The sequence below is a fragment of the Hipposideros armiger genome, unplaced genomic scaffold (genome assembly GCF_001890085.2).
Source record: "Hipposideros armiger isolate ML-2016 unplaced genomic scaffold, ASM189008v1 scaffold_504, whole genome shotgun sequence".
NCBI lineage: Eukaryota > Metazoa > Chordata > Mammalia > Chiroptera > Hipposideridae > Hipposideros > Hipposideros armiger.
In genome coordinates this window covers 434,069-455,365 of record NW_017731854.1, presented here as the reverse complement: position 1 = coordinate 455,365, position 21,297 = coordinate 434,069, and the positions used below count along the sequence as shown (strand labels likewise).

At 39.7% G+C, this 21,297-nt stretch overlaps 1 long non-coding RNA gene across 2 annotated transcripts in view; it reads right to left on the bottom strand.

Moving 5' to 3' along the window:
* LOC109396138 (uncharacterized) overlaps positions 1 to 21,297 on the bottom strand; it is a 64,841-nt gene that overhangs the window by 25,345 nt on the left and 18,199 nt on the right. For both annotated transcript variants that reach the window (XR_002126801.1, XR_002126802.1), the window contains exons 8-9: positions 20,613 to 20,648; positions 19,716 to 19,888 (exon numbers count right to left, since the gene is read on the bottom strand). This is a non-coding gene — a long non-coding RNA (uncharacterized LOC109396138). The remainder of the gene's footprint in view (positions 1 to 19,715; positions 19,889 to 20,612; positions 20,649 to 21,297) is intronic.

Below are 21,297 nucleotides of genomic sequence, written 5' to 3'. Positions count from 1 at the left end.
ATGTTAAGTGAAATAAGTCAGTCGGAGAAAGACAAATACCATATGATTTCACTTATATGTGGAATCTAAAAAACTGAATGAACGAGCAAAGTAAACAGAAGTGGTCTCAGAGATATAGAGGAACAACTGATGGCTGCTAGTTGGGAGGGGGTTGGGGATGAGAGAGAAGGGAAAGGAATTAGACAGCATAAATAGGTAACTACAATATTGCCACAGGGACATGAAAGACAGTTTGGGAAATATAATCAATAAAAAATAAAATAAAACAGTATTGAAGAAAATATTTCAAACTTGGAAAAATATATGTTAGAGCAAAGGTAAAAATTTTTGACTGAAAAGAAAAATTCAAAACTTTGGGAACTGGGAATCAACCAAGATCGTGACATAGGAAGCTCCTGAACTCCCCTCGACCCATGAGCACACAGTACACATGGAGGAATTTCCTCTGAATGAAATCCACAAACTAGCTGAATGACTCCCACACATTGGACACATGAGAAAATTGGTATATATATATTTTAAAAACTACACCAAAACAGGTAAAAAATAGACAGATACACTCTTACCATAAACACCACCCCAGCACAGTAGCATACAATCAGGAGGGAAGTGAACTTTTAGCTTCTCCTCGAGGAACAAAGGGCTTGCCCCCTATCTAGCACCCGAATTTTTAAGACTCCCACCATAGAGTTGGATTCACATAACCCCTAGGTCTAAAAGCTAATGAAGCTTATGTCAATGACACTCATAATAGTATAGCAAACAAATAAGCAATTCTTATTAGGCATTAAGTCACTCACCAACACTATCATCCTGGGGGTCAGCAAAGAGGGAACAGGCAAAATTGCCCAACTTACAATCTTTCTCTGAAAGAGGTTTATCTGCATGCTTTAAAAGCTGCTGCCTGAAGGCCAGTCTTCTAATTTAGCAGGTACTTAGGTCTGGTTGTAATTTTCTCCAGAGACCAGAGAAGGAGGTTGACACCTCTCACTCCTCCTCCCTGCAGCCCACTCCAATAATAGAACTAAGTTACCAGTACTTCTCTAGAGAAAGGAGCTAAGGCTTATTTAATTAAATAATAGCTGAAAACTTCTCCAACGTGGGGAAACAGATGTCCGCATCTGGGAAACCCAAAGAATACAAAAGAAGGATCCCAAAGAAAAAGAATCCAACAAGATCCACACCAAGACATATTATAATTCAATTGTCAAAAGTTAAACATTAGGAAAGAAACTTAAAAGCATCAAGAGAAAGGAACTTGTTACATACAAGGAAAGCCCCTTAAGATCAGCAGCAAATTTTCAGCAGAAACCTTCCAGGAGAGAAAGGAGTGAGATAATACACTCAAAGTGCTGCAGGAAATAACTTCCAACCAATAACACTCTACCCAGGGGCTGGTCGAGTGGCGCAATGGTTAAGAACTGGCTTGGGACACTAGAGGGCCCCAGTTCGGATCCCACATATGAGGGCCAGTGACACTGCCCTCTACAGCTAAGATGCTGAACAACAGCTCAACCTGGAGCTGGGCTGCCGTGAGTCGCCGGTGACAGTTAGGCTGCAGTCCCCTGCTGCAGTCCCCTGCTGCAGTGGGCTGCCATAAACTACCATGTATAGCTGGCAGCCAGCGTGAGCGGCCGGCAGCCGCCGTGATAGGCCGTCCAGAGGCCGGCGACTGATCTGCCTCTCCCGGGAAGAACGCAATGATGGTGCCAGCTTGGGCCAGTGAAGCAACATCCTCCACAACCAGACTGAAGAACAAAACAACAGCAACTTGTCTGTTCCCCTTTCCCCAATTCCCCAGTGCTGTTTCCCTTCCCCAGGTCCTCAATAAAATCTTAAAAAACAAAACAAAACAAAACAAAAAAAAACACTCTACCCAGCAAAGTGGTTCTTCAGAATTAAAAGACCTAAAGAGTTTTGTAGAAAAACAAAATCTGAAAAACCAGCCTTATAAGAACTGTTACAGGTTGTTCTCCAATCAGAAACAAAAGGAAGCAATTATTAAAAGGAAAATATATGGAAGTATAAAACTCACTGGTAAATGAAAATACATAGTTAAATTCAGAATATTCTAGTATTGTAATGGTGATGGGGAAACCACTTAAAACTCCAGAATGAAGGTTTAAAAATTTAAAACTAACTATAACTACAATGATTTGTTAATGGAAAACCAACATAAACAGAAGCAAATCATGAAATCGAAACACAATATGTTGCATTGGGGGGGCATTGGTATGCAAAGTTATTATTGGCTTAAATAGACTGTTACATATAAAATGCATTTTAGGTAAGCCTCAGGTTAACCACAACGCAGCTGCCTATGCTATATACACAAAAAATAAAAAGAAAGGAATCAAAGCATACTATAAATAAATAAATAAATAAATAAATAAATAAATAAATTCGCAAAAGAATAGAGTAAGAGTGGAGGAAAGGAACAAAGGCATTGTAAAACAACCAGACAAAAATTAACAAATAGCTATAGTAGGTCCAAACCTAGCAATAATTATTTTAAATGTAAATAGACTAATATCTCCAATCAAAAGATAGAGTGGCTGAATAGATTAAAAAACAACACCCAACAATGTACTGTCTACAAGGGACTCACCTAAGCTTTAAGGATACACAAGGAATAAAAGTGAAAGTATAGAAAATATATTTCATGCAAATGGAAAGGAAAATAAAGAAGGGATATCTAATATTTATTACATCAGACAAAACGAGCTTTAAGCCAAAGGCTGTATGAAGAGATAGAGAGGTCATTATCTAATGATAAAAGTGTCAATTAATCAAGATGATATGAAAGCTGTAAATACTTACACATCTTAGTAACACATAAATATATAATGAAAATATTAAATATCTGAAGGACGCAATACATAGCAATACAATAATAGCAGGGGACTTTAGTACTCCACATTCAACATTTCATCAACAGATAGATCATCCAGACAGAAAATCAGTAAGGAAACATTGGACTTAAAGTACACATTATTTCAGATGGACTCACACACACACATACACACACACGGGGGGGGGGGTAAGGGAGCGGATGAGAGAGGAGGAGAGGGGGAGAGGAACAGGGAGAAAACATTCGATATAACAGCAGTAGAGAGTCACAAAATACATCGTAATAAATTTAAGATTGAAATCATATCAAGCATTTTTTAATAAAACTAAAAATCAATTACAAGAAGAAAACTAATAAATTTACAAATATACAAATATTAAACAATATACTCCTAAACAACCAATGTGTAAAAGGAATGAAAAGAAAAAAGAAATCTTGAGACAAGCAAAAATGAAAGTATAAAATACAAAAATGTATGGGATGCAACAAAAGTAGTTCAAAGCAAGAAGTTTATCATGATAAACACCTACATGAAGAAAAAAATGATCTCAAAGAAACTAACTTTACATTTCAAGGAACTACAAAAAGTAAAACAAACTAAACCCAATGTGCGCAGAAGAGATAAAATAACAAAGATCAGAGCAGAAATAATTGAGACCAAAAATACAATAGAAAAGATCAATGAAACCAAGAGCTCTTTTTTGAAAAGATAACCAAAACAGAAGAACCTTTAGCTAGACTTACTAAGAAAAAAAGAGAGAAGACTCAAGTAAAACTACAAGTCAAAGAGGAGACATGACAACTGCTACCAAAGAAACGCAAACTATCATAAGAGACCATTGTCATTTGCAGGTTAGTGACAAGGAGGACATATTCTGAGGAGTGTGTCCTTGGGTGACAGATCACTGAGCGAACATTGATGCACTTACACAAAGCTCAGGCCCACTACTGTGATTGTATGTGCTGGATACTCTTACAGGACTGGCAACACAGGTGATGTGTGTTCATCAGCATCACCACAAACACGTGAGCAATTGTAGTGGAAACCCCAAGAGCTGGCTTTTCTTTTCGTAACCCAAGTGTCTGACTTAAGCTTTTGCTGCTGAGGCACCTACTTCAAAGGGGCGTCCACTTCAATAGAGGCTAACTGAAATAAACCCATTGCCAGCCACAGGACAAGATAAAGAACCAGGCCACCTCCCTTTGTGTAGGCTCCTTTGTTTTAGATCTTCCTTGATTTTGGTAACTGACCATTTGGACCACTTTTTTTTATTCTCTTCCTGTGCTTTCAAGTCTCACTCTCATGTTTTAAATACACCATTAAAGTTAAAGAGTGATCCTCTAAAACCCTATGGCCCCACCCTCGACCCTAATGAAAGCCAAATCCCAGGCCCATGACCTTTTTCTAGGAGTCAATGTGTACCTCCTGGGGTACCTTCTCCAGTCCAGGACCTATACGTAATAAACTCTTTTTTCCTTCAAGGTGTCCTAATGGTTATTGCTGAAGGACATCCTGCACTTTAATAAGAATCATGGGTCAGTGTAGTTGTAACATTGGTTTGGAAAGTGGACGTCTTTGGGGAGCTTACCAGGTATTTCTAGCTGATAGCATTACTATCCATAGACTGAGATTGGCACAAAGCAGTCATGCTGCTGGGTCATAAGGAAATAGGAATTTTTCTGCTCCACTATAAACTTATGGGGCCAGCCAAGGGGCTCAGGTGGTTAAGAGCTCGCTCAAGGGTGCAAGCTCTGAGCAACAGCAGTTTGATTCCCGACCTAAGCTGAGCTGCCAACAGGTGGCAGGATGGCTCAGCTAAAAAAAAAAAACAACACAAAAACTTATGGCACCACCATTGCAAACGTGGTCCATTGTTAATCGAAACATTGTTATGAGGTGCATGACTATACTATTAACAATTCTATGCCAACAAATTCGACAACCTGGGAGAAATGGATAAATCCCTAGAAACATACAACCTACCGAGACTGAATCATGAAGAAATAGGAAATCTGAACAGGTCAATTAGTATAAAGGAGACTGAATCAGCAACCAAAAACTGCCCAACAAAAAAAGTCTAGGAATAAATGGCTTCACTGGTAAATTCTACCAAACAATTAAAAACTAACTAATACCTATCCTTTTCAAACTCTTCCAAAAAACAGAAGATGATGGAACACTTCCAAACTCATTTTATGAGGCCAGCATTATCCTGATTCAAAAACCAGGGAAGGACAATACAAAAGAAGAAAACTACTAGCCAATATTCCTGATGAACATCAATGCAAAAATCCTCAACAACATTGTATCAAACAAAATTCAATGATGTAGTCAAAGGGTCATACAATATTATCGAGTGAAATTTATTCCAGGGATTTTCACATATGCTTTCACATCCACAAATCAATCAACATGTCACTCTACACCAAAATGAAGAATAAAAATCATATAATCATTTGAATAGATGCAGACGAAGCACATGAAAAAATTCAACATCTATTTATGATAAAAACTCTCAGCAAAGTGGATATAGAGGAATGTACCTCAACATGATAAAAGCCATATAAGAAAAACCCACAGCCAATATCACACTCAGTGGTGAAAAGCTGAAAACCTACAGGGTATAGCCTAGTGCTGTAATTGTATGTAGTTTTATATGACTGCGGTCTAATAGGTTTATTTACACAAGCATCACCATTGGACACCAGTAATGTGTTACACTACAACATTACAGTGGCTATGACATCACTAGGTGATAGGAATTTTTCAGCTCCATTATAATCTTATGGAACCACCATTATATATGCAGTTCATCATGAACTAAAATGTCATTATGTGGTACATGGCTGAAATAGAAAACTTCGCAGATTCCATAAATTTTTTTTTATAACTGATAATTTCAGTAAAGTCCTACCACACAAAGTCAATATTCATAAATCAGTTCTGTTTCTATACACCAACTACAAACTAGCAGAAATAGAAATTAAGAAAACAATCCCATTTACAATGGAATCAAAAGGGATAAAATACTTAGGAATACATTTAACCACGGAGGTGACAGATCTGTATGCTGAAAACTATAAGACATTGATGAAAGAAATTGAAAATACAAATAACTTTGTTTTTATATATTGGAAGAATTAATGTTGTTAAAATATCCATATTACCCAAAGTGATCTACATTTCAATGCAATCTCTGTCAAAATTCCCATGGCATTTTTCAGATAAATATAAAAAACAATCCCAAAATTTGTATGAGAGCTCAAAAGACCATGAAAAGCAAAGCAATCTTAAGAAAAAGAACAAAGCCAGAGCTATCACATGTCCTGATTTCAAACTATATTACAAAGCTATAGTAATTAAAACATGTATGAAACATGTAAAACTGTAAAAGTATGGTATTTGCAGAAAACCAGATACATAGATCACTAGAACAGCATCGCAAGATGAGAATTAAACACATGCATATATGGTCGATTAATTTTAAACCAAGAGCCAAGAATACATAGAGAAAGGACAGTCTCTTCAATAAATGGTGCTGGGAACACTGGACAGCCACATGTAAAAGAATGAAACTGGACCCCTATCTTACACCATACACAAAAAACAACTCAAAATGGATTAAAGACTTGAACGTAATACCTGAAACCATGAAACTCACAGAAAACATAGGCAGTAAGCTCCTTGACATTGACCTTGGCAATGACATTTTAGATTTGGCAAAAATAAACAAGTGAGACTACATCAAACTAAAAAACTTCTGCTCAGAAAAGGAAACCATCAACAAAATGAAAAGAATACGAGAAAATATTTACAAACCACGTATCTCATAAGGGGTTAACATATCCAAAATATACAAGGAACTCAACATAATAGGGGAAAAAATGAACTCCATCTAAAAATGGACAAGGACCTAAGTAGACATTTTTCCAAAGAAGACATACAAATGGCCAACAGGTACTTAAAAAGGTGCTCAACATCATTAATCATGAGGGAAATTCAAATCAAAAGCACCATGAGGTGTCATGTCATACCTATTAGGATTTCTATTATCAAAAAGAAAAGAGACAACAAATGCTGCTGGGAATGTAGAGAAAAAGGAACCCTTGTACACAATTGGTGGGAATGTAAATTGGTACAACCACTATGGAAAAGAATATAAAGTTTCCTCAAGAAATTAAAATTGAACTACCATATCATGCAGCGATCACTTCTGGGCATATATGCAAAGGGAAAAATTATCTCAGAGACATCTGTACTCCCATATTCATAGCAAATTTATTCACAATAGCCAAGGTACAAAAAAAATCTAAGTGTCCATCAACAGATAAAAGGATAAAGTAAATATGTCGTACGCATGCCCACACACGAATATCATTAAATCTTAAAAAGAAGGAAATCATATCATGTGTGTTAAGATGAACCTGAAGGACATTATGCTAAGCGAAATAAGCCAGATAGAAGGACAAATCAAATACAGCCTGGTATCACATGTATGAAATCATTAACCAAAGTCAAACTCATAGAAAAAGAATAGAAAAGTGGTTGAGGGTGGGGGAAACAGTGAGAAGTTGGTCTTCAGTTACAAGATAAATAAGGTCTGAGAATCTAACATATATGACGGTGACTATACTTGGTTAAACCGGACTGTGTAACCAGAATTTGCTATGAGAAATTAAGAGAGCTTAAATGTTCTCACACACACACACAAAGTAAATACATGAGGCGATGGGTGTTTTAATTAACTTGATGGGGGAATTCCTTTTAAACTACAAACATACATCATATCAACTTTAAATACCACTTTATATAGCTTACAATTTTATATATTATTCTACAATTTTATGTCAATTATACATTAATAAAGCTGGGAAAAAAGTTTTAAAAATAATATAATGTGACAGCTCTGGAAATCAGATTCTCCTCTCTCCTCAGGGTTTGTTGTTGTTTCTACTTGTTATAGTTATTGTCTGTTCAGTTACTTTTCTAAACTAATCCCATAAAGCTTGTATTCTTTGAGTGCTACTGAAGTCTCTACTTCGTTAGCTTAATGTTCAGCTAATGTTTTCACAGCAATTTCCTTAAATGGCTGGACCAATAAATCTCCCAAACTTTGTCAAAGAACTATAAATATGTGTTAGGGCATGCCTTTAGCACTCAGGTAGACAGTTGACAACTCATATTTCTTAAGCAGTGTCGAACAGAGTATCGCCTGGCACGACTACGCCCTTGTATCTCCATGGGCAATGGAGTCCGTGTTTCTTAGTCCAATAAAGCTCATTTCCCTTTGATCCCAGTAAATCTGAAGATAGTGGTGGCCCTCTCCCTTCCCTACACAGATTCAAAGGGGTAGCAAAGGGGAAGCCATGGCTTATCCTGTTCTTTAGATTCCACATGTAAGTGAGATCATACGGTATTTGTCTCTCTGTCTGACTTATTTCACTTAACATCAAGTTCTCTAGGTCCATCCAGGTCACTGTAAATGGCATCTAAAGAACAGAATAAGGGGCCGGCCGAGTGGCTCAGTTGGTTAAGAGCTCGCTCAAGAGTTTGAGCTCTGAGCAACAGCGGTTCGAGTCCAGCCCGAGCTGAGCAGCCACTGAGCTGCCAACAGGTGGCAGGATGGCTCAGCTAAACAAACAAACAAACAAACAAACAAACAAACAAAGAACAGAATAAATGAACAAACAAAACAGAAATAAACTCAGAGATAAAGGGGGAAAAAAACTGAGGGTTGCTAGGTGGGAAGGGGGTGGGGATGGGAGAGGAGGTAAAAGGGTTAAGAAAGTACAAATTAGTCACAGTATAGCCAGGGGATATGAAATACAGTTTGGGAAATATAATCAATAATGTAAAGATTCTGTAGGGTGTCAGATGGGCATATGTCTTACTAGGAAGACCACTGCATGGACCATGTAGATGCCTGACCACTGTGCTGTACACCTGAAGCCAAAGCTGAATAATACTGAATGTCAACTATATATAGAGAGGGGGGGGAGGGAGAGGCAGAGGGAGCGGGAGTCACGGGATATGGAGTACAACATAGGAAATAGAGTCAATGGAATTGTAAGAGCTCTATACGATGTCAGAGGGGTAGTAGTTTGGGGGAAGGGGTTATCACTTAACACTTTGTGAAGGGTGGAAATATCTATTACATTGTTTTGTACACCTGAAACTAATTTTTAAAAAGTTGGAAACCAGAGGGCCGGCTGAGTGGCCTGTTGGTTAAGAGTTGGCTTGGGAGAGCAAGCTCTGAGCAGCAGAGCAGCCGGTTCGGACCCCACATATGAGGGCCAGTGACGCTGCGCCCTCTACAGCTAAGATGGTGAACAAGAGCTCGACCTGGAGCTGGGCTGCCATGAGTCGCCAGCAATGGCGTAGGCTGCAGTGAGGCTGGCCGGCAGCGGGCATGAGCTTTCATGAGCTGCCATGAGCTGCCGTGAGCGGCCGACCAGTGGCTGGCGAGCAACTGCTTCACCCGGAAAGAGCGCAATGATAATAACAACATGGGCCAATGAAGCGACATCCTCCACAACTAGACTGAAGAACAAAAGGACATCAACTTGTCTGTTTTCCTTCCCTGATTCCCCAGCGCTGTTCCCCTCCCATTCCCCAGTAAAATCTTGGGGGAAAAAAAAGTGAGAAACGGAGACAAACTTAGTGAGGCTGGATGGTATGATTGACCTTAGGGTGTGGTGTCCAGGTAACACACTCCAGTATTGGAGGTGATAACAAACTCCAGTATTGGAGGTGATCACCCAACCCTCTAATTAGCTGGATAAAACATGGCATTGATTTAGCTTCTTTGTGACTCAGAGGAAAAAAAAGTGGGAGCCACAGCAAAGTGAGAATTATACAGCATTCACATAGCAGAGACTTAGGAGGGAGACCCAGAGTGATCTTTATCTAATTTCCCAAATTCAGACATTTTTATGGTTTTTACCTATTACTTCCTTTTAAACAAAACACTTTATTCTCAAGAGTTAATATCTACATGTTTATCTCTTGGGGGGGGTCACTAAATTTTATATTCTCCTCTTTCAACACTGTCAAACCTGCGATTCCCAAATTACTTAGATAGCATCATGTGTGTATCTGAAAAACACTATCATTCCTTCATTGCTATGTATTCTCTCATTATTTATGACCTCGCTCTCTCATTCCTTCACAACATTGTTTAACAAACTTTACATTCTTCCTTTCTCACATTACAGCATAAAATAAGGCAATAGAATATAAGACCCCTGTCAAGTTGGAGCTCATTATACATCTTTTTGGGGAAAGGAGACAGAACACACAACATAAAATGAATAAAAATTGGTAAGTGTATTATTGATAAGGATATAAGGACATTTACGAGTTTGATGTGAGGAAACGAAGCCTACAGTTCTTCGCATTAAGGCACAGTTACCAATCCCAGGACCCTTCTGGGCCATTCTACTGTGGTCACATCCCAAGCTGACCATTTCATCATGGACCCATTCAGATGCTCACTGTACACCAGCACTATCTCCACTAAGATAAGGGGTGTGGGTGGGTACCACATACAGTATTATGACATTAACCATGATTTAGACAATTTGACAGGGCTGTGGTTGAATCTATCACTATTCCAAATTGAACCAACAGCAGTATTTTTCTGAAGGTAATCAAGTTGGAAGAAATCCTAAACTTACTCAGGAAGACTGATTAAAAGCCAGAAGGAAAGTAAAAAAGAGGGGGTCTTTCTCCTAGTCACTTCATGTTTCAAAGCCCTTCTAGGAGCCAACACCCTGACACCGTGTCAGCTCCCTGCTAACAGGACATTTTGTATTGCTCCACAATCACCATGAAAGTATTTTTACTATTATGGACTTTCCAAACCTAATGGTACTGTGAGAGGCTCAAGACAGTTCCTTCTTCCCCTACTGCCTGTCCTGGTCTCTTCTTTGAAACACACCCTCCCCCACCCACCATTGGTCAGTAGGCTCCTTGAATAGAATGCTAAACAGGTGAGCTGGGTAACAGAGATGAGTAGAACTTCCATACTTTTGGGGAATGCCAAAAGTGTTCTTAGCATGCATGGTAGGATGGCATACCGATACATGAAGACGAATTTTTGAAAGTTAGCAAGTTCAGATAGCACTGTAAGTACAGTATTATGATGAGACTGGTCTTCCTGAAGTCAGACATAGAGATGGTACTATAATGTTCCTTCTTATGACTGGCAGCCATTTTTAAGTGACTGTTTTCTACAATATAGTCTTATTATCGTCTCTCAAGAACAGCTCCTCTCTTTCAAGGTAACTTTAAAAATAGAGAACTGTTGGGGTGACCAGTTAGCTCAGTTGCTTAGAGCACGGTGCTAACACCAAGGCTGCCGGTTCGATCCCCACATGGGACACTGTGAGCTGCATCCTCCCTATAAGTCGACTATGCCATTGTAGCATGAAAACAGTGTGTAACCAATGACCATGGCTGTTCCCCAATAAGTTAAAAAAAAAAGAGGAGTGCGTCTGTCCCCCAGCCCCGCTCTCCCTGGGGACCACCTGCACGTGTGCGGGTAGTGACCTTGCAGGCGCATCCTACCTGCTCTGATGTTCACCATTTCTCCGCCCCAGCGGGGTGGCCTCCAAGATGGCAGCACGCCCAGGGCCCCAGCATGTTACAAAGTCCAGGAGTGGACATTTCTATTAAGTCTCTGTGTGGGTGACTTTCTTCCATTGTTTAAAGAGGCTGCTGTACTGTAAACATTTGATCTCATGCCTTGAATAGTAAAGCAAGCGTTTGGCTTTTTTTTGTTTGTTTCTCTGGAGGGGGGATTTGTTTCCTTTTGTTTCTATAGACCAGATATTTGAAAGGCTGCCGATGGCTGAAGGTGGGATGTACAGCTTGCTTATCCATGATTTTGGGGAAGCTTTTCCCCAGGATGGGAGATGGGGTCATGGGTGCACTTGGCCAGGGCAGTGCTCACCCTTCACCCTTACCCTCCAGGAGCTACTGTTTCTCCTTTCAAACATGTGATCAGACTGGCCCTTTTCATAGGAAAGGATTCTGCTTCTTCAAAATGTAAAAACATTGGGAGTGACTGGTTAGCTCAGTTATCAGAGGATGGTGCTGATAGCACCAAGGTTGCTGGTTTGATCCCCACATGGGCCACTGTGAGCTGCGCCCTCCCTAAGGGAGGAGTCAACTATGCCAAGTAAAAAAAATTACTAAAAAATAAAATAAATGAGAGGAGTGCATAATACAAAGGAAATACATCTTTTCTAGGGCTAGAATGCACATAAAGAGCAATGTTATAAAACATGCTGATTTGATCCACAGGAAAACATGTAAAACCCATAAAGCTTCATCGCTGGATTGCTTTTACTTAAGAGACAAAAGGTACATGCCACGCAAGCAGGAAAGAAAATAGAGGTTACATTCTTTAACTCAACTACCAATGGGGATGTGTAACTTGGCCAGGAAGTTTCTCCATGAAGCCTACTCCAGGGAGAATGCCTCAATAGCACATTCCATATTTGCATTCCAACCCAGCAGTCTACAGAATCTATGATTTCCTCAGTCATGGCCCTGACACTCCCATATAATAATAGTCTGCAACTTGCACATCTCTTGCCCTTTAAGTGACCAATTCATCCAAACCTCACTCATTCACACACTAAACAGGCAGTTAATGCAGTTATAAAATGTACCTGCTTCATGCGAGGCTCTGTAAGGGAATGGAATGTTACATATGATAGGAAACTATCCCTGTCAAAGGAGCTCATTGTTCCGGGTCTGTTAAACAGACACAAAAATAGAAGAAAACTTGGCAACTGGAATGTTAGGGACATAAAGCATGTGATACATTAGACAGGTTGGGCAGAAAACTTCCAGACTCGTTTCTAAAGCATGCGTTAGGCAAATGACAATGTACAAAAAAGAAATCTCTCTAGTCTCATATTTTGTTGAGGCTCCTGGTACGTATGTGTATAATTAATTTTTTCTCCAGTTAAAAAAAAGAAAGAAATCTCTGGGAATATTCCAAATGTAACTGGGAAAGATTGTCATATCTTCTCTTTGATTTTACTGATGCTACTGACATTACTTTCCTCTAAAACTTGTTTCTACATGTAGGTTCTGCACCCATGGCCTGGCCGATTGCTCTTCCCTTCAAAGCTCTACCTTCTGGTACATCCCATCTCGCTTCACTCTCGATTCCTAGTACCACCCTTTCTTCACTACTCTTTCACTTGTTCACCATTACGTTGTTACTGCTTCTGTCAAATGGCACCGCCCCCAACCCTTTCTTCAACAGTCTTTGCTGAACATTTCATGCAATCCTAGGAGACTGCAACTACTTGAGCAATTGTGCCTGAGCGAGATATTCTTCCGAGGCACGTGAATGCAGGAGCAGATAGGCACAGTGCAAGTGGGAGCTCGAGGGAAAGAGCTGCACAGAGCTTATTATAAGAAGAATGAGATGTAATTAACACAAGTTCTATTCTATGTGTATATAATGTGGATTGCTGCTGAACAGGGTCTCAAGTTGTACACCCGACATACCTCATTTTATCATTCATTCAAGCAGCTCACAAGATAGCATGTGTCTGTGCCAGGCTCACACCGGGGACGTCACCACAGGGCACAGTGTAGACTCAGAGGGGTCCTCTGATTTGGCCTGGCATGTTCAAGTTCTACCTGTGCTCACCCGCCATGCAACACCTATACTAACATCAGTGATATTCTTTTTCCTTATTTCCAAGCTTCACTGTCCCTACAAGGCCATCAAAAAGCCTCCTGATCCATTGGTTTTCACTCAATGACTGTGGACACTTGACAATCTCCTTTAGCAGATCTTCCTCTTTAAGCGCTAGAGCATCCTAGGCTGTCTTCCAGTGAATGTATTCCTACCTCCACAGGCACTGCCCATCTCTAGACCTCATCCTTTCCCATGGCCACAAGTACCAGCCTTTACTGATTAATCCAAAGTAATATCTCAATCCCCAATCTCCCCGAGTCCTACAGTCCTATTTCCATCTTAATAATCAACATCTTAACTTGTGGGTTTAATAGGGATATAAAACTGGCAAAAATATTATCATTCATTTTGAGAAACCAACCTTCCCCAACCTGGTGAATGGTATCACCATTCACCCAGTTGCTGAGGCCCCTATCTTATTACCCATTTGAATCCTAGTCTCGTATCACCCAGTACCATTCAATATTTTATCAAATAGGACTGACAATACTTTCAAAATACATCCTGAGTCCCAGTACTTCTCAGCACTCCCATGCCAACCAATTGAGTATGATACCTTTCATATAACTATTGAAATAACCAAGTAGTGTGCCATCTTACTTCCATTTTTGCTATTAGTGTGTTACAGTGCTGAAGGAGATTTTGGGAGGGGAAACATCCTGTATGGGTCTATAATTCTTGATAATAAACAAGGTAATGAGTCTAGAAGTTAACTATCTTGTGGAAAAATTAAAGATAACATGGTTGTGATATGCTCCTATATAAACTATGTAGAATGGCATAGCAGAGAATATTTCAGTCTGTGCAATAAATAAAGAAGTAGCATTTTTAACCAGTTGTATACTTTTGCCTTGGGATTCAGTTATGGTCCTGTTCTAGTTAAACCAATTACCAGAAAGGCCTGGAATTTTGTGCAAATTATTCATCAGGGTAGTGAAACTCAAGAGATACAGGGAGAAATTAGAGGCTACAATCAGTCTTCTTCTTAAACTTCACTTTCGTAGAACTCATTCTGCTCCTGCTGGAAATGGCCTCACTCATTGGACAGATTCGTCATGACTGGGCCTCTTTAATGGGAAATCACCTTGTTCGGTGTTCATCCATGACTTTCCTCTCCTTCACATCCTCATTTCAAGTTCACAGCTACCACCTTGAAAGTGCCTTTCATCATGAAAAGACCCAGCCAGGTTGCCCACTTGCCAGGAAGACACGTGGCCTTCCATTTAGAATGGAAATTAGAGGCTGCATTTCCTTTGGACTATTCTACAATTGCGTCCTGTATCTAAAAGGGTTCAGCAGCACAGTTTCTACTATCATCCCTGAGAATAATTACATAGTAATATGCTTTCCTGTTGTGATTTCTTTTTTTTTTAATTCCTGTCACATCATGGAAATTTTAAGAGTTTGCTAGACTGAGACTGAAATATATGGTGTTATTAAGACTGTCTTAATAAAACCAACACCAAAACAATATATTTGGCCTGATGGGAGAAGGTGTATTTTAGAAGGATTTCAAAATTTCCAAACTACCCATATTACATAAGTGAATGGAACAGTATTTATAATGTAAAGTTAACAGACTTCCCTTGGTCCCTGACTGACTTATTCAATTGTTTCTTCATTAGATGATAAGTTTCTTCACCGGTCCTTAGTTTGCCTGTTTATTTGCACATTCATTCAGTTGATATACTTCATTTGTTTACAATCAGTAATTCTGGCCTCACTTCCATTTTCCCCTTATGCATTAAATGACAATGTTTAGGGGCGATCAGGTGGCGCAGTTGCTTAGAGCACGAGCTCTGAACAGGGTTGCCGGTTCAATTCCCACATGGACAAGTGAGCTGCACCCTCTACAGCTAAGATAGTGAACAATGGCTTGACCTGGAGCTAAGCTGCCTTGAGTAGCTGATGGACGGCGACCCACCGCCTCAGCGGGCTAGAGCGCAATCAATGCTCATAATACCAACATGGGCCAGTGAGCGGCAACCTCAAGTACTTTGTTTCCCCGAAAATAAGACCTAACTAGAAAATAAGCCCTACCATGATTTTTCAGAATGCTCGTAATATAAGCCCTACCCCAAACATAAGCCCCAGTTAAGATCGTCAACTAGACATGACTGTTTGAATAAATGTAGATTTTTGTACATGAATAAATGAATAAATGTAGATTGTTGGAGCAAAATTAATATAAAGACCCAGTCTTAAAATATTTCGGGGAAACACGGTAGACTGAGAACAACGGCTTCACTTGGAGGCGGAGGAGGTTAGGAGAGAGGACGAGAAAAGAAAAAACATGACAATCTTTACTGAGCCTCTGTTACAAGCCTATCACAGAAGACTAACTGCAAAGTTAGATATAGGGGGCAGGGGACATTCAGATCAGTATTTCAGCCTTTAGTCCCGTCCATGCCTCTGTAAACACACCGTACTGATTCACCATTTATAAACTCATCTAACATTTCTACTCCTATCAAGCAGCCTGCACCTCAGCAACACAGAAACAGATTTTGAAAAATCATATTCACGATGCATTTCATTCATTCAACCAAGTCGCTTTTCAAAACTTAGAATCTATTCTGGAAACCATACTTCACTAGCATGAAAAGTGGGATTATGACTAGTAAAAACTGCTTCCAATTCCATTACAGAGAACACAAAATCTAGGGAGACATAGGTTTTAGCCACCACACCCACTGCAGACATCACCTCAAAAGGGTGGGTGGACAGTGAAAGGGGACACATGAACACCCAGGAAGCCGAGTGTTCGCCTTCAGATAGACCCTTCAACCCAGTTCCTTCAACACCAATGTCTGACACACTAAAGGCTATGAAAACAAAGGAATAACCAACAAAAATGGGGAGGCCTACTGGTGATTCATCATCTACATTGACTATCAATCTAGTGTGACTCTGAACCTGAACCCCACTGCAGTGCCTCCGTCAGTTCAAAAGAACGGTTGGCACCCAGCCAGAGATGGCGCTGTTATAATCCCCAAACATGCTCTTCTCCCTCTGTCGCGTGAAATGTAGTTCATCACCAACCTTGGAAATCGTATTAAGTGCCGCTCTCATTCCACTCCGTAGCTTACACATGAGCTTCAATAAACCCTTGAGATAACATAACCCTCTCCCTGCTTTGTCCTGTGGTTCGCCATATTTCACTCAGTATTCTCAGTTAAAAAAATCTTTGTTGAACATTTAGCACAAGCCAGGATACACACATTCCTCCTTAGAGCAGAATACCAACTAATAGACGTATCAAACAACACACTTTGAAAAGTCACCATTATTCTGCTAAGATTCACCAGTGACTGTTAAAACTATGTTATAAAAGTTTGATGACAAATAGCATATTACATAGTTTCAAATGATTTCCCTATAGAATGTTTATTAATTACAAAAAACACTCACTTTAAAGGGGGGGAACCTAGCGGACACCCAATTAACCAAGTGATCAAACTGGTACCCAAAATGCATAAAATAAACAACTTCAACCTATTCATGAGGAAACATCAGAAAACTCAAAGTCGGAGAACTCTTTTTAAAAACTATTAGCCAGGGCCGGCCGAGTGGCTCAGTTGGTTAAGACTTGGCTTAAGAGCATGAGCTCTGAACAACAGGGCCGCCGGTTCGATTCCCACATGGGCCAGTGACGCTGCGCCCGCTGTCGCTGAGCTGCCAACAGGTGGCAGGGTGGCTCAGCTGGTGTAACAAGATTGCCTGTTCAATGGTGGGCTATGCTCACCTGCAACTAAGATTGATCACCTTGAGCTTAGAGGCTGCTGACGGGAAGCCAGATGGCGATTGGCACCCTCCAAAATGAAGACTGAAGAACAACTTGGCTGTCCCCCTCCCCAATTCCCCAACACTGTTCCCCTCCCCCAATTCCCCAATAAAAATCTTTTTAAAAATCTATTAGCCATTTCAAGAATACCAATGTCATCAAAGAGAAAGAATGAGAAAGAGTTCCAGATGAAATGAGACTTAAGAAATATACCATTTGAATTCTATAGCATCCTTCTCTGGATCCTGAATAAGAGGAATTGTTGTAAGGAGCATTATCAGGACACACCTGGTGAGATCTGACTAAGGACTGAATACTAATGTATTTGTACTACTTATAAGTTTCATGATTTAGAAAACTATAACAATGTTAACATAATCATATAATATAGTATAGTCTCTTAGAGAGTTAATGCTGAAATATTTGGGGCCAAAGACATATCTGCAACTTCCAAATAATTCATAAAAAACAAATAAGTGGAGGGAGACAGACAGGGGTATGGATGAGAGGAAGAGAAGAGAAAGAGAACACAACACTGTGGAAAACAATCTGGCTGAAGAGTAAGTACATGGGGGTTCTCTGTATGGTTCTTGAAACTCTAAAATTATTTTCAAAATAAAATGTCAAAAAAATAAACACTGGTATAAGGTATACTTAGGAAGTTTATGAACCTCCAGGAAGCACTACATTTAGAAAGGTCAATGGTTCCTGCCTCTTACAACCAACCAGGATGACTCTTGTGATTAGAGGAAAGGGGCTCTATTGTGTTTATTTTTTAAATGATCTGTCACTATTTGGACTTTTTTATATCCATGGCCATTTACTGTTTAAGTTACTTAGACAAGTTAAAAGCAGTGTTTTCACCTATTAGATTGGCTAAAATCTTAAAGGATTGAGAACATCCATTGCATACAAGTTTTTATGAAAATTAGCACTGCCATTACACGACAGCTGTGTGATGAGCTGGAAAACACAATTTAACAATATCTACTGAAATCAAGAGTATGTGAAGCTGATGACCCACCAGTGCCACATCTAGAAATTTATCTTATATTGGGTTGTCAGAAAAGTCATGATGCATTTTTGCAATGAAAAACATAAAAAAATACGTCATTACCTTTCCGACAACCCAATAGAATTAGGAGCCCAAGTGCATTCTTGTAGTTATATAATTGAGTACATTACGTTATATGCAGCAGCAAAAACAAACACTTAACCTACATTTCCCAAAGAGAGAAATGGATAAACCCATTATAATATGTACTTTACATCCAATGAGAAGTCTTTACATAAGCTCTTTATTGGTTTGAAAATATGTCCACAGTATATAAAAAAATAAAGTTGCGAAACATGTACTGTAATGATGGCATATTTGTAAAAAGATGTCAACATAAACTTATATAAAGCTTAGAAAAGTTATTGACCATGATATCAGAAATGGTTAACTCTTGTGATCCCCAGGAATTACAAATGGAAGATGAAGGGTAGATGGCGTTTGCTTTAAATTGTTTAATAACCCATTCATTCTTGGTGGCCCTGTTTCAATGTACTAGCTGTCAAGCTGGTCTCCTGGGACAGATTGGGAACTGCAGTTAAGTTCCTTGATTACAGTGCAGTTTATGTGCCAAAAGCAGCCAACGAAGACTGCCAAGAAACAGCCATATATATAGTAAGCCCACACGGGTTCAACAGCAAATGGAAATCAGGGTCATGGGGATAACAGGGAAATCTCTTTGGCATCTTGAAATTTTTACTGCAACCCCAAAGAAGAAAATTCCAGAGATACCAAGAAAATGATGGAACCATGTGTTGTCCAACTTAGCATCACCATGGCTGAAAATGGTTCGTTCCAAGGCTCTCCCTTACTCAACAAGAGCTGTGATGGCAGTCGAGTCCTCCAATGGGGCCTTAGGGAAGAGGTCAAGTACAATCAGAGTCGGATCCTGTTCTAGAATGAAACCTACAAGGTTCAGTAAAAAGGGAAACTACCGATGGACTATTGCAGGGAACACAAATGTTTAAGGGGATCTTGTTTGGGGCCTCTTTAAAAACCGTGGGCTCATGATTCAAATGAGGAACAACGGATCTTACAAATGGTACCAAAATGACCCACGGGAGACTCTTAGCGTGAGAGAAAGCCTGGCTATAATTTGGGGCATGGCCAGTGTGTCCATGGGGTTGCAAAACTACATTTACCACACACACACCCACACACCCACACCCACACCCACAATCTCACTTCCATTTGGAAAGTAACACATGGATTAATATGCAATGAGGTAAATAAAACAATGGAGAAAAGCACACAATATATTCAGAGCACAGAGGAGTACTTAACATTCCAGGCAATTACTTGCCACAAAGCAGGTCACTTCTATTCCTGAGGATACGTATCTAAAAGTTGTGCCCTTTTAGATAGACTCAAGAAGCTTCCCAAAGGGGGGGATAATGACAGCATGTGGGTGATGCTGTGGGTGGAACCACTGCAGAAGGTATGTATGGTCCTGTTGTCCACATGTTGACCACCTGGGAGAGTAGAGGGAGATATTGCAGATGAAAACAAACAGGTTTATCACACAGCCATGCCTCCTAACATGCTTATCGTCTCCAAGTCAAGTACTTTCCTGGTACTCCATGGAAAACAGCTCCCGTGACCCTGATGCTAAGTATCTCCAAGCTACAAAAACTAGGGACGCTTACTGTACCAATAAGACGAAACCATGACTTTCCTTCCTTGGCCCCTGGACAATGATTGGAGTGCCCACCTTCTTTTCCCCATTTTCGTGCCATTCAAGCACGCATGCACTTTGAACCACATTTCCTGTGTAACTTCTTATTGCTAATTTATATACCAGTTCAGGGTTAAAAAATAAAAGAGAAACAATACAAGGAAATGCTAATGTATTCTGAAAATTCCAGTATTTCATGGAAATCTCTTCAAACACCAAAATCCATTATGGCAATATTCACACATTTATTCTCCCTGCTTTACGGGATGCTTCGTGTATCACTTCTTATGGTCCTGACTTGAGGACAACCCCTTGCACTGCAATTTAAGAACTTACTGTTATTTACTAACAAGAGACAACTCTAAAATCCTGGGTTAAACTATGACCTCAAAATCACCAGACAGGCCACATAATAGGTTTGATGAAACATATAGTATCAAAGATCTCAGACAATACTCAAATCCATCAACACAGCCAATGAGGGTATGTTAATATCAGAATATAGCCCTCGATGTTCTTACCTGCAGTCAAAATCTCTTTGGTCCTTATCGGAGATGCTTGTGAAAGAAACAAACAAAAAGGGAATGCTTGAAAACATTTGAACAATCTTCATTCACTCATCAAATGAAAGAGGGTTAAGAACCTACTTCCCCGACACTAATCTGGGAATATTCCTCAACTGTCAACCATTCACTGAGAATATCAGCAGTACCCCTAAATCATGCATCTGGAAATAAAATTTAACCTCCTGCTGTCATTAAGACCCGTATTACTTGGAGCAAATTCTATTTCCTTTGTGAAGTGATCACCCCAATAAGTCTAGTAGACACCTGACACTACATATGGTTTTACATTATTGACTTTATTCCCCATACCGAACTTTACATCCCCATGATAATCTTTTAACTGCCAATTTGTACTTCTTAATCTTTTCACCTTTTTCACCCAGCGCACCCGCCATCTGGCAACCATCAAAATGTTCTCTATGATTTTGTATTGTTTGTTCATTTACTTACTTTAGATTCCACAAATAAGTAACATCATGTTGACACACTACACTGTACACCTGAAACAAACATAAAATAACACTGAATGTCAATATAATTTGAAAAAAATATCTAGGGGCCAGCCGAGTGGCTCAGTTGGTTAAGAGCTCACTCAAGAGTTTGAGCTCTGAGCAACAGCGGTTTGATGCCCGGCCCCAGC